Genomic DNA, 13,845 nt, shown 5'->3' on the forward strand with positions numbered 1-13,845 from the left:
GTTTGATATTAACTTCTCAAAATTGCCATTACAACTTGGTGTCAGAACGTGGGGTCCTGTGCGGATCTTCTTCTCCTGGTCCTGAAGAACGGATTTGGACGGAACTGCAAACCCGGCGGCATCAGGCGGCCGTCTCATACCCCGACGGTTTGAGATAGTAACTCAACAGGTTAAGGGAGAGAGAGCCAAGTCCCGCATTCAGGACCAGTGGATGAACTCCCACCAGGATCAGAAAGAATCCGCGGCAATTACAGAAAAGAGAAAGCATCTCTGGGTAAGAAACGGCAGAATTGTTTTATTGATGTTAAGTGTGATTTGATAATTGTGAGTGAACATGAACCATATTGGCTGAGTTTGCTTTGGGTACGAGCGAGAGGTGATTCATTAATCACAATTTTTGAGGTAGAAATTGGTCTGACGGAAATCAGACCGGTTTCTGCCACACTTAGCTCGTTAGTGGACAGGGGTACCACTGGTGATTCAGGTAATCACAGGTGCTGGTTAATTAGTTTTGCTCAAAGTCTCTGTAACCCGAAGAAATCTTGCAAAGGTGGACGGAAGAGCCACGCCGGATTAATTAGGTGAATCAGAATCAATCGAGTGCTGGAAGGTCCACATGAGTAGATTTTGAGTAAAACATAATTACAAAAGCACGGCATATTTGCTGAAACCCGACCGGTTTTGGGTGAAATAAAATCGGGTCTGTTGAAGACGTTTGACAGATACTAAGACACGTGTCGAAAGAGTAAAATCCAGAAGGGAGATTCAGCCAAAATGGGGTCATCTAACAGTAAATTAGATCATTTTTATACACCAATTTTCTGTCAAATGAGAAATAATTATGGTGGTAAATGTATGGTTGACATACAGAAACTGATCAAATATCACGATTTTCCCGAAGCGGGAACCTTGAGTAAGATAAGACTTAATGTCGTAAAAGAGTCAGTAGAAAAGAACAAGGGAAAACAGAGTGGCTGCTGTGTGTGTGTTAAACATGGGTGTAAGAACTGTGAACCGACTATAATGTGTTGGGTAGAAGAGGCTGACAGGCGAGAACGAGAGCAAATACAAAAAGAATTGGCATGTGATGTTGAGAATGTTGTGTGTGTAAAAACAGTTCCACTGGAACAGAATGCTACTAATGAACCGAATGTATGTGCTTTTCCACATGTGACTGAGGTGGCAACGGCTCCGCTGCCTGCCTACAATACAGCTCACTACCCAGTAGCAGAGATACCGGCCCTCAGGCTGGACCTCGATCTGGACCGCTTTCCACCAGCCCCGAGAACAGCCCAAGAAGCACGACTTGCAGAAGCACGAGCACAAATTGAACTGGCAGAGGCAGCCCAAAGAGCAGCGCAGGCAGAGGCAGATGCAAGAGCAGCGCGAGGGGGGGCAGAGGCCGCAGAGCGAGTGGCACAAAGACTAACAGCGCAGTTTCATGCACAGTTACACGGGCGTTTGAGTGCAACGCTGCGGCACGCTACTCACGCTGAAGAGGACAGAAAGGAGAAGAAAAAACCCTTCACAATGGTGGTTATGCAACAACGACAACCTAAACAACCCAACAAACCTGCATCTTCCTGCTCAAACCCTGCTAGTCGAAAAGGACAGAAAGGAAGAGCTGCTGGAGGAAAATGGAGCTGTTATGTTTGTGCCACAAATGCCCACTCGCTCCGAGACTGTACAAAATGTAGAGTGTGCAAGAAGGACGGACACTGGAGCAGCGCGTGTCCCACCATGAAGTCGGATTGAACCGAGGGGGCTGGAGAGCGGGACGGAGGGGGGCCCGGTTCTGGGAAGCCATTCTCTGGCTGCAGCAAAGGGAAGTGAAAATATTTTTACTAACACACACACACACGACGCACACACAAACACATACACTGATCTTCTTTCTGCTATCTGCAATGAAAAAACTGCTTGCAAATCTTTTTGTGTGTCTGATGAAACTTTGAGCAGTGTTGTGTGTGATGAGCGTGTGAAACTATACAAAGGCACAGGGTTTTCTGAAATGCCTATTTATCCTTTACGAGTTAAAGGGGTAGTTATTGACTTTTTAGTTGATTCTGGTGTAAGCCTGTCCACATTACGACCATGTGATTTACCATGTGTTCCAAATTTAACCGGGAAAGTGTTTGAGAGCACTTCGGCCTCTGGCCATTTGATTTCTGACCGGTTAACAGAGCCGTTAGAGTGCGAAACGGAGGGGGGACGCTTTTTCAAACATGAATTTGTGTGGTCTCCCGGTTGTCCCGCACCTCTGATGGCTCGTGATTTAATGTGTAAATTAAATTTGTCCCTCTGTGCTGATTCCTATGGAATTTGCATTGAGGAGACATCACAAATTACTTGTTCCAAATTCGAGCCGAAGTGGGCTTATGAATGGCAGGTGACAGATGTTGATTGGGCAGAGAAAATTTTGGAATTGGCAAAGGCTCGAACAAACCCAGTCAACACAGAGTTTATGACAAATGACAAAATGCATTGTACATCACATGTCGTGGCAGAACGAGATTCAGACTTTGAAAAGATGTGGTTTAATTCTGTGAAGAATGAAAGTGTGAAATTTGACCAGATTTTCTGGACAGAAAGTGTGTGTCTGCAGTGTTGACAGAAAGTCAGAAAGCTTGTTATCTTATGTCAGAGAACACCGCCTGCCACTTATCTGTCTCCAAGGCCATAAGCCAACAGTGGAGAGATGTGGGCCTTTTTGTGAGAGAGTGTCTATCGGCCACAGACTGGGTGAGAGTTGACACACACACAGCAGAGAGTAAGAGTATGGGGGGCATTTAAGATAAAAAATTTGATTTTGAGGTTGAGGTCAGGAGAGACATGATTGCTATTGGGAAAAATGTGACAACACAGGGGGATATTTATGGTTAAGAGATTGATATTTATTTGGCACAAATACCACCAAATATGATGTGGGGCTGATTAAAGGATGTGAGCCAGTTGTAATAACACCAAAATCAGATTTCAGACCATGTAAGGCACAGTATTCCCTGAAACGTGAAGCAATAGAGGGCATAAAACCAGTGTTTGACGCTCTATTGAAAGAGGGTGTAATTAGGCCTTGTGATGGTTCACAAGTTAGAACCGAAATTAACCGAACTCATATCTTATGTTGATGACCTTTTGATCTGTTCAGTGAATGAGTCTGTTTGCAGGACTGACAGTGTGACGCACCAGCATCTTGGACGGGGAGGGCCACAAGGTCAGCCTTTCAAAGCTGCAGTTTGTGAAACAGGAAGTGACATTCCTGGGGCATGTTATCAAACCAAACAGCAAAGCACTGTCACAGAAAAGGGTGCAGGGCATAAAAGAAGCCCCAAAGCCTGTAACAAAAAACAGTTGATGTCATTTTTGGGGATGTGTGCTTACTGTCGTACATTCATTCCCAATTATGCCATTTTAGAACAGCCTTTACGAGCCCTGACAACAGGGAAAGGGTTGAAGTCATGTGACAGACTTGTTTGGACAAGTGAAGCTGAGACAGCATTTGATAACATGAAAGCACAATGAGATATCTCGATTGTTAGACCTTCTGGTTGTAGACCATCCATTGTGCAGATGGTTGATGAAAAGCATGACCTTATGACTTCTGTTCTCCTGTAGACGCATGGTGACCGATGAGACCCTAGCCTATTTTCAACAAAACTCGACCCCGTGGCAGCGGGATTGCCACACTGTCTCCGGGCGGTGGTGGTAGCTGAACTGGCCCTCAATGGCCTCAAGAGAGTTTGTAGGCTATGCTGATCTGACTTTAGGGGCCTCACATTTGGTGTCTTTGATTTTGCAGGAGCAGAGAACGTCACATTTGTCTACAGCTCGATTGAGGTATCATAAAATTTTGTTTGACATGCCAAATGTCACTGTTAAAAGGTGTGCACACCGCGTCCAGATTTGTTGGACGTTCCGCTTGATAATTGTGACAATGTCCTTTTTGTGGATGGATCTGCGTTGAAGAATCCACAAACAGGACAGAATAACGTAGGTTATGCGGTGACGACTGAATTTGAAACTGTAAGATCTGGCAAATTACCATGTCATTACTCTGCACAGGCAGCTGAATTAGTCGCTTTGACTGAAGCATGTAAACTGATGACTGATAAGTCTGTAACGATTTACACAGACTCGCGTTATGCTTTTGGGGTCACGCATGACTTTGGTGCTCTGTGGAAGCACAGAAATTTTTTTAAGTCAGACGGATGACCAATACTGAACGCTAGGTTAGTATCTGACCTTTTGGAGGCCATTATGCTGCCAGACAAGATTGCAATTTGTAAATGCGCAGCGCATACTAATGATAAAAGTTTCGTATCAACAGGCAACGCCAGAGCAGATATGGCTGCGAAAGCAGCAGCAGCAAACCAGACTGAAGCTGATACCAGTGGCGCCAATTGCGCACTAGTTGACATTAATCTTAACAATGACATTTCTCCTTGTTTACAGAGCATACAGTCTTTTTCCACAGGAGCTGAGAAAACCAAATGGAAGGCTGCAGCCTTGTTGATGGTGTATGGACATCTGTTGATGGGAAGCCATGTCTGCCCAGCCATTTCTCCCCACATTACGCTAAATTGTTGCATGGGATGGACCATGCATCCAAGGCGGGGATGATTATGCAAATGAAAGAATTGTGGTTTACCAAAGGTTTCACAAATGTGAGCTGAAAATTTTTGCAAAAGATGTGTGATTTGCACCGCATATAACATTGCACGGGGCATTAAAACACCACTGGCAAGTCAGCCAGCCCCAGACGGGCCATTTGAATATTTAATGATTGATTTCATTGAACTAACCCCGTGTGGAAAACAGAAATATTGTTTGGTAGTCGTGGATATGTGGTCACGAGGGAACACACTGTGCCTAACACGCTGCCAGCGGGGGCGCTGTTGAGCGTGAAAACCAGACGGTAAAGAACAAATTGGCAAAATGCTGTGAAGAAACAGGACTCTCGTGGGTGAAAGCACTCCCCACTGTGTTAATGTACATGAGAATGAGAAAGAGAGTCAAAACAAATTTGAGCCCATTTGAAATCCTCTTTGGTAGACCACCATTCATGGGTATAACGGGGGAAAGAAGGAGGCTTCCATCAACAGATGTGTGTGAGAATGAAATGTTGAATTACTGCAAAGAGATGTCGTGTTTGTGATCTAACAGTTCTGTGCAGGTGAAAGAAATGCCAGGGGCAAAGTAGCAGAGACGTTCCTGCACAAAATCAGACCGGGTGATTACGTGGTGATTCGAGACCTCAGGAGGAAGAGCTGGAGGGCGAAACGGTGGCTAGGACCGTTCCAAGTCTTGCTGATCACGCATACTGCGGTGAAGGTCAGCGAGCGAGCTACGTGGGTGAATGCCAGTCACTGCAGGAGAGTTCCATCCATATCAGGAGAGCAACAGGAGGAGGAACCCCGACGACAAACAACAACAACAACAACGGCGAAACCTCTCGTGCTGCCAGGGCCACCCGAGATCGAACGGGCCTCTGGAGATGAGCTGGCCTGGATGAGAGACGAGGGGACAAGCAAAGGTCAGACCGAAACCATTTAAAACTGGGTGGTCAGACTGCAGAATTAAAACCAACCACGAAGAAATCAACTTTAAGTGTCCATTCGATAAACCGTATCAAAGTTCACCGGCGGCAGTTTGGGTTTGTGGTAATATCATATCACCGTTTGAAAAAAGGACTGGTCAGGGTGCTGTTATCCAGCTTTAATGAATGTGGGAACTTCTGTGTATCTGCCAAACAAGGTGGTTGGAGTTAACAAAGAAAATGTTTAGTGAAAACCTTTAGAATATGTTGAATGATTTTCTTTACAACTTATGGAAATTAATGTGCTGCCAATAATAATGATGAAGATTATGATTTGGCTGTTGTGATTGAATCCACACTGGTGGACTGTAAAAGAATACAGAGAACTGCTTATCAGTGGCTGTGTTTACATTCCTGATTAGGACACACTGCTTCAAGGGTGTGCAGTAAGTTGGAGCTGTTTGCAAGCTCAATGATCAAACTATAGGCAAAGAGAGTGTTTTAATTATGGTCAGCGGGGCCATTTAGCCTGTAATTGTAAATGGACACTCAGAAAAGAAAGTGATAACGTGAAAGTGACGTGTATTAATGTGGGTTTTTTGAAAGTAGAACAGTATTTAAATGACGATATTAAAGTTTTCGTCTGAGAAAGAACTAAGAATGTGAATGCAGTGCTAAAGAAAGTGAAAAGAATGTGCAAGTAAATAAGGGAGAAAAGAAAGTTTAAAGGAAAGTTAATAGATGGAAGTCGTAAGAAGATTGGAGGATGCAGAAGGAACTTGCATTTAGGGAAAGATGAGAAGAAATATAGTGAAATGTATGTTATGAAAATAAAATTTCTGATAGAATTTATGGAACTATTTATGTCAAGTTAAATGACATAAAGATGAGGGATGAGAAGGTTTTATTAAGCGGAATGGGGAAGAATTGTATTTTAGTGGTAATGTAATGTCTAACTTCCCTGATGTGGGCAAAAGACAAATATAAAAATTATGTTTATTTGAAAATAGATGTAAATTCTGGCAAAGATGCCTTACTGCTGGGCTAGAGTTAAAAGTTTAAGTGGTAGATAAAGTTTGATTTTAGAAGTTTATGAGAGTACAGTGTGCCAGTCCTAAATGCCTCAGAGTCTCTCTCATTCAATATCAGCTAAAAGCTGTTAACTGAGCCTGTGCGATTTAGGGATTGAGAGATGAGTAATATGATATTTTGTTTTTTGTGAAACAGCAGAGATAAGTGGGACTGACAAAATATTGATAACATTAAGTTGAATCTGCAGACTAACCACTTGATAGAGGAATACTGTTTCAACACAGTTTTAATGAAATTGATGGCATATAGTACAAATTTTTATACTTTGTGAAGAGTCCTGAAACAAACAGTGAAAAGAGGAGAGCAAACGCTGTAAGCAGCTGTGCTCTGAAGCTTTGACTTCAAAGAAATGTGGAGTTTGTAAAATGTTGGGGGTATCATGTTGTTTTAATATTCCTGATTATAGTGACAACATAACCAATATCATCGAGCACATGAGGAAAGCGGTAAAAGAGCCGCCTCAAGCTACTGGTAGTGAGAGGGTGGGGTGGCTGATGTCTGCATGGTCAGGGTGGTTTTATAGAATAATTCAAACTGTCTTGCCAATTGTGGGTATGGGATTACTGATTCTGTTTTGTTTACCATGCATTATGAAGTGCCTTTCCAGCTCAGTGCAGAGATTGATCAGGGCAGGGACAGTTAGCAAAGTGAAGTCAGTCCAAGCAGTGAAACTGACTCTGTACCCAATAACTGATGGAGAGCAATGTGATGATTATGACAGCGATGACGTGTATGCAGACATGAGTTAAATGTGTTTTCTTTCCTTTTGTTGCCTTCCTGGGACCAGGAAAGGGATTTTCTAAACTTTGATTGTTTAGGTTTTGATGTCAATGATTGACTGTTCTATACACTGTTTTTATTATTATTATTGTTTTCATTATTTTTATTTCTTTTTCCATTGTAAGAATGATGATATGTTCAGAGGGTTAAAAGCAGTAGCCATCCGTGTTACGAGATGGCATACAAGGACAGGGTTTGAATATGAGGAGTTTTCCTATCTACTTTATCTGTGTTTTTATAGCATGTTTTGTTTTCCTACTAATCCAACTTTTTCTTGTTTATACTGAAATGACTGAGGGTCCGACCTATAGTGTTGGGGATGCAATGACAGAGCTCGTTCGTCTAGCCCGGTTCCAGAATAAACCTTTATCTGCTTGCTGTAAATTAAGGGCCTATCCTTGGGAAAATAGCCTGAGCTTATTTCATTTTAATCTTTTTTCCAACTAGTTTTAATTTTAATCTTTTTGCCTACTAAGTTTAAGAGTATAACTGTGATGTAAAGACTTGAATCAATTCTGATCTTGAAATGAAATGATGTAATGATGTAATGATGTTTGATCAAGAAATTAGAAGACAAGGATGAATTTTCCTTTAATACGTTTATCAGAGAATGATAAAGAGGAGGAATTTGTTGTGGAAAATTCAGCGTTTCTTATAATCATTCATTTCCAAACTGTTTAATCATATGTTTCTGTGAGGTTTTCTAGCAGCTGAGGGGGGACAGGGAAGCGAGAGGCAATTTAGGTCATAGATGAAGGCCTTTGGGTGTCTCAGGGACATAGAACAGTGTGACCTGTACCAGGGGGTAGAAACCAGTCCGAACTAGCTGAAGATAGGGGGGGTATCTTTCTGGAAATTTACAAGAAACCTGGAAGGAGGAGTTTTTTGCCAAGAAACTGTATAAAATGTCTATGTTTTATTATGTCTAATGGGTATTCTATTTCAAAGCTGGATGGCTGCGGCTTTTGTGAAAAGAATCCTCATTGAAATAAACCTTTTCTCTTTATTACAGTTTTGTCTCTTGAAAGTTTTCTTACACCTCTGATGCTGTTTGATATTAACTTCTCAAAATTGCCATTACATTGCACTTTAAAGTTCTTTTTTGAACCCCAAAGGTATTGTCTCCAGACCTGCTATTATATCATTTTAGAATGGTTGTGCTGATGATCTGTTATGGAATAAAATCTGGAAACTTCCTCACAAATATTTAATCACAAACAAAATCAAAGAAATTTCACTTAAAATCATTTATAAATATTACCCATGTAATTATTATCTTGTGAACAGATTTAATTGTGATATTGATACACTTTGTACATTTTGTGATCTACATGATGAAACATTTTATCATTTATTTTGGAGTTGTCCTCATACAGTTTGTTTTTGGTCAGATTTTTGTTCCTTTATTAAGGCTCATATCATGCCCAGCTTTCAACTGTGCTTTAAAAATGTATTATTTGGTTTTTTCTCTTATGACACATCCTTTCATAAGGAATATTACTTACTTAATCTGCTTCTTCTGTTAGCGAAATTTAGTATTCATAAATGTAAATTTGGAGGAAACAAGCCTTTATTTTTCATTTTAAGAGCAGAAATTTTACAATACCTAAACACAATATTGGGTTTGAAAAATAAGAAAGCTACAAAATGTGTCTCAATCTGTAAACACTTTCAAATTTTTATTTAACTTTTGAATTTGTCGCTGTTTATGTATGTATTTTATGTTTGTTTATCTGCTTTACTCATTGTACCCCCCTGACTGTAATTGTAATCTTAAAATCAATTAAAAAAAAAACAATAAAAAAAACTAATCAGCTCTCCGGCCCCACCTGCTGTCGTGGAGTTAAAACTACATCCTGTTATGGCGAAATTGTGCCCCCTAGCACCACGGAGTTAAAACTACATCCTGTTATGGTGAAATTGTGCCCCCTAGCGCCCCGGTGCACTATAACAGTCTGTTATAGTGAAATTGCGCTCCCTATCGCGCCGGGGTGATATAACATGTTGAATTTTTTTTATTTTTTTTTAGCATCTGTCTGTCAAGCATATAAAATGACTCAAAACTGTTCCATTCATAACAGGCTTTTTTCCCCCAGGTGCAAATATTGAAAGCGATGCTGTGGATGCATGTGAGGACTGATCTTTTTCTATTCTTTTATAAATTCAAAAAAAAAAAAAAAAATTATAATTAAAAAAATTATGTAATAACATGCCCTTTTAACTACAACAAATATTTCTACAGGAGATATACACAGTTCCGATATACGCAGATGACACAGAACTGTCACCGGACGAGATTAAAAGTTCGTCCGGCAGCATACTTAGCATTTCAATCTCGTCCGGTGACAGTTCTGTGTCGTCTGCGCCAAAGCTTTTTGAAACATCCATTTTAGATTTCAGACCAAAACATGAAATATAAGAATCACAAAATATATGTAAAAAGCATAGATGAAATATGTAAAAAAGTATACAAATCACAGGGTATGTGTAAAAAACAAATCAAAGCATACATGAAATATCAAAGCACACATGAAAATCATAGAGTATAAAAAATCTAAGCATACATGGAATCATAGAGAATATGTAAAAAAGTATAAAAATCACAGGGTATGTGTAAAAAGCATACATGAAATCATAGAGTATATGTAAAAAATACACATGAAATATTACAAAATCATAGAGTATACTAGATGATAGGTAAAGAAAACCGACTACAACCGTAAAAGTTTAATGGAATACAAGGATTACTTGGAATAGATCTATATTAAATTTACTCCGCTGTTCCATCTAGGATGACGAGTATGAGATGATGGATCAAAAGCACCAGCTCGTATTCGGTGAACATGCGACCGCTTCTATCAAAATCCTCACAGATGGCTGCCTGCATACTTTGGATACGTCTGAATATTTCATCGGACAGATTTTGAATAAAGCGATCCTGTGTGTCAAATCGGCTACATGTCTCGAGGTGAGAGGCCCGAAGCTCACCGCGCAATGCGTCTAATCTGCTACACGTTTCGGTTTGTGTCTCACTGCGCAGCGTAATCAATTTGGAGTTTATATCATCTTGTACGTCACGTAGCTCAATGTATTTGTTGTTTATATCAACCAGTGCGTCACGAAACTCTTGCCCTAATGTCTCTATTGCATTAATGAGCCTACGGGTCAGAGGACTATCGTTGAGTGGTTCGTCAGTCGGGTGAGGCGCAGCTGGCACTTCTTCCGGCGGTGAGTGAAAAGGATACGGTGATTGACCAGCATTTGTGGTTGTCACCTCATTGTGCTCGCTTGTCCAAGAACTCTGTTCCCAAGCGATGCGTTGAGGCGTATTCCAGCTAATCACGCTGTCAGGGCTTCTACCGGACCCAGCTGTGTAGAAATATAACACAAAATCTTAATGGTATGACTCAATTTGAGTTTAAATACAAATAATGTAGATAGTCTTACCATAAAGAAATACGCTGTCAAGACTCGTCGCAGTTTTCCTGTCAGGACTACTCTCAGGACTGATCGCCGGGGTAAAACGAGCAATTTTTCTCTCAGGACTGTCCGGTGGGGTAGAGCGATCCGTTTTTCTAGTCTTCTTTCTCAAAGACTCTCCGCTTGGTCCGGGGGTCTGGTCTAAAGCTGCGTCGTTAGGAGCTACTTGATCCTCAGCATGCGTCGGAGTGGGGTCAGGTATGGACTGGGGTCTATCTGTTACAATGACGGTGAGGTCTTCATTCTCTTCTTGAGCGGTGTCAAGTGGGTAGCCGGGTTGCGTAATAAAATGAATGAGATCTGAAATAAATAAATAAATTAATTAATTAGATTTCTCATAAACGTTAAGAATAACATTAAGAATAACATTACGTCGGCGATGGGTCTTGTTTTACCATCCGCTGCGCTGTCTGCATCAATCACCGGGGTAGCTGCTGCGAATAAAAAAAAAAATTAAGAGAAAGAGAATTAAAATACGTTCATTTAAAAAAAAAATTAATTATACATTTTTTTTTTATTCATTTTATTTATTTTTTATTTATAAAAGAATAGAAAAAGATCAGTCCTCACATGCATCCACAGCATCGCTTTCAATATTTGCACCTGGGGGAAAAAAAGCCTGTTATGAATGGAAACAGTTGTGAGTCATTTTATATGCTTGACGGACAGATGCTAATTTTTTTTTTTTACAAATTTCAACATGTTATATCACCCCGGCGCGATAGGGAGCGCAATTTCACTATAACAGACTGTTATAGTGCACCGGGGTGCTAGGGGGCACAATTTCACCATAACAGGATGTAGTTTTAACTCCGTGGCGCTAGGGGGCACAATTTCGCCATAGAGGTTCGGCAAGATGGCGGAACGGGCAAGCAGCACTTTCTGAGCTCTCGTTCACCTGCCCCGGAATTTACTTCAAAATTCAATGTGATTGGTTTAAAGGTTAAAAACTGTTAACTGAACTTTTAAAGTAGGGTTTGAAACTCTTTATTCCATATATCTAAAGCCCAATCGAAAGTTTATTTGAAAATGCCAAAAGGAAAGTCAGACGTTAGATCAGCCGCTTCCTCAGGCCAAACAAACACGGACCATGGTTACGCGCAGATGGATGTTACAACCAGTGGTGGTGGGACAAAGAGAAAAAGTTCCCCTCCAACTCCAACGAAAAGTGCAGTGCCACCTTGGAAGGTTAAAACCTCACAGGGTTTATCTGAAGTGCCATGTTGAAGCTATAGAAAAGCTCACCTCCAGAATTGAGTGGCTCCATGGTGGCTAATGTTACCAGGCTAGTGGAGCTGAATGCCACTGAGATTAAAGAGTGCAAGGTCAAGATTCAAGCGATAGAAAAAGAGATGCCCAATCTTGTAAAGGATAACGAGGAGCTGAAAGATAAAGTCACGGAGGTGGAGCGTTACAAGAGGCGCTGGAACCTTAAAATACATGGTTTGAAAGAAAAAGTTGACGAAAACACCCGAGACGTTGTCAAGAGTATCCTGCCTAAATTAGCGCCGCAATGGAACACATCGATGGATTCGGTAGTTGATACTGTACACCGCATCGGGAGAGAAGAAGAGGGGAGAGATGGTCAGGTTATTATCCAGTTCACCATGAGATTCCACCGTGACGCCATCTGGAAGTTGTCCAAAAACTCTAAGGTTTGCAAGGATTTGGGGATTCATTTCAAGCAAGACTTTTGCAAAACTGACAGGGAGGCTCGTGCAGCTGTATGGCCGAAGATGGAGCAGGCCAGGGCGGCTGGCCAGAATGTGTATTACAGAGGACATGTGGGCTACATCAACGGTAACAGGGTCACTCTGGATTAGACAGCGCTATGGACAAAGGCTTGTCATTAATCTATCAATCTAACAGATTGAGTTTTATACCTCAGGCTTTATATTGATAGGTTCTGTCCTTACTGAAATATATCTCCTGTAGAAATATTTGTTGTAGTTAAAAGGGCATGTTATTACATTAGTGAGTTATCAGTTTAATAATCACTATGTAAAGAAGGAAGGAAAAAATCCTTAATTGTTAGCTTGTTAATTCAACTTTAGGGTTTTCTTTAAAGCTTTAGAAAAAGGGGGGAAAAAAAGTCACGTTTTCAAACAAAGGAAAATTCAAATAAGTTATTAAAGCTTGTTCACTTTAGATCCCTAAGTTTAGAAGGGAAAAAAGGTTGTTTTATAACTATTCTGATCACTTATAATGATCGTTAGGGGCCTTGCAAGACTATTTACTTCAAGAAATCTAAACTTTTTTATTTCTATTTCTTAAATACTTTTTATGTTTTCTTATAACCAGATGTTTTCTTATGTTTCACTAAATACTAGGGGTCTAAGAGATTTTGTTAAAAGGAAATCAGTATTCCTTTTTTGTAAAAATGAAAGGATACAATGCTTTTTTCTCCAAGAAACTAACTCTGTTGATATCGATGAAAAATTCTGGTCAAACCAGTGGGGGGATAAAATACTTTTCTCTCATGGTTCTAATAGGTCAGCAGGCGTTGCTATACTTTTAAACAACTTTCCTGGGAAAATATTAACTACTGTCAAGGACAGTTGTGGTCATTGGTTAATTTGCGTTTTTGAAATAGAGGATAGTTTTTTTATTCTGGGAAATATATATGGTTATAATAATCAAAACCAAAACAAAATGATGATTGATGATGTTATCAGAGTTGTAAAGGATTTACGTAAAAGGTATCCAACTGAAAATGTTATTTGTAATAGATGATTGGCTTGATAGATCTCCCTCAAAATATACAAGACATCATTACAATCCCATGTTGCTTAACTTTTGTATGGCGGACTAAAAACCCTTGTATCCAAGTCTTTACTTGGTTCAGTGAAGTCTAGATTAGATTTCTGGCTCGTCTCTGATTTTGGATCTGGTCTGGAGTCAAGCTCAACAGTTTCTGCTGCACCTTTAACTGACCACTGTATGGTTAATCTTATTCT

General features: G+C 40.5%; 2 long non-coding RNA genes across 2 annotated transcripts; one reads left to right on the forward strand and one right to left on the reverse strand.

Moving 5' to 3' along the window:
- Window positions 1-3,929: 3,929 nt before the first annotated feature.
- LOC309497600 lies at window positions 3,930-5,699 on the reverse strand. The gene is made up of 2 exons (XR_014205624.1): window positions 5,591-5,699; window positions 3,930-5,451 (listed from the first exon to the last, which is right to left on the reverse strand). It is a non-coding gene; the product is annotated as an uncharacterized lncRNA (long non-coding RNA).
- Window positions 5,700-7,432: 1,733 nt separating this feature from the next.
- LOC309497594 lies at window positions 7,433-8,505 on the forward strand. Its single transcript, XR_014205612.1, has 2 exons — window positions 7,433-7,544; window positions 7,650-8,505. It is a non-coding gene; the product is annotated as an uncharacterized lncRNA (long non-coding RNA).
- Window positions 8,506-13,845: the final 5,340 nt, after the last annotated feature.

This window comes from Leuciscus leuciscus, assembly GCF_965113295.1.
Source record: "Leuciscus leuciscus genome assembly, chromosome: 1".
NCBI classification, from domain to species: domain Eukaryota; kingdom Metazoa; phylum Chordata; class Actinopteri; order Cypriniformes; family Leuciscidae; genus Leuciscus; species Leuciscus leuciscus.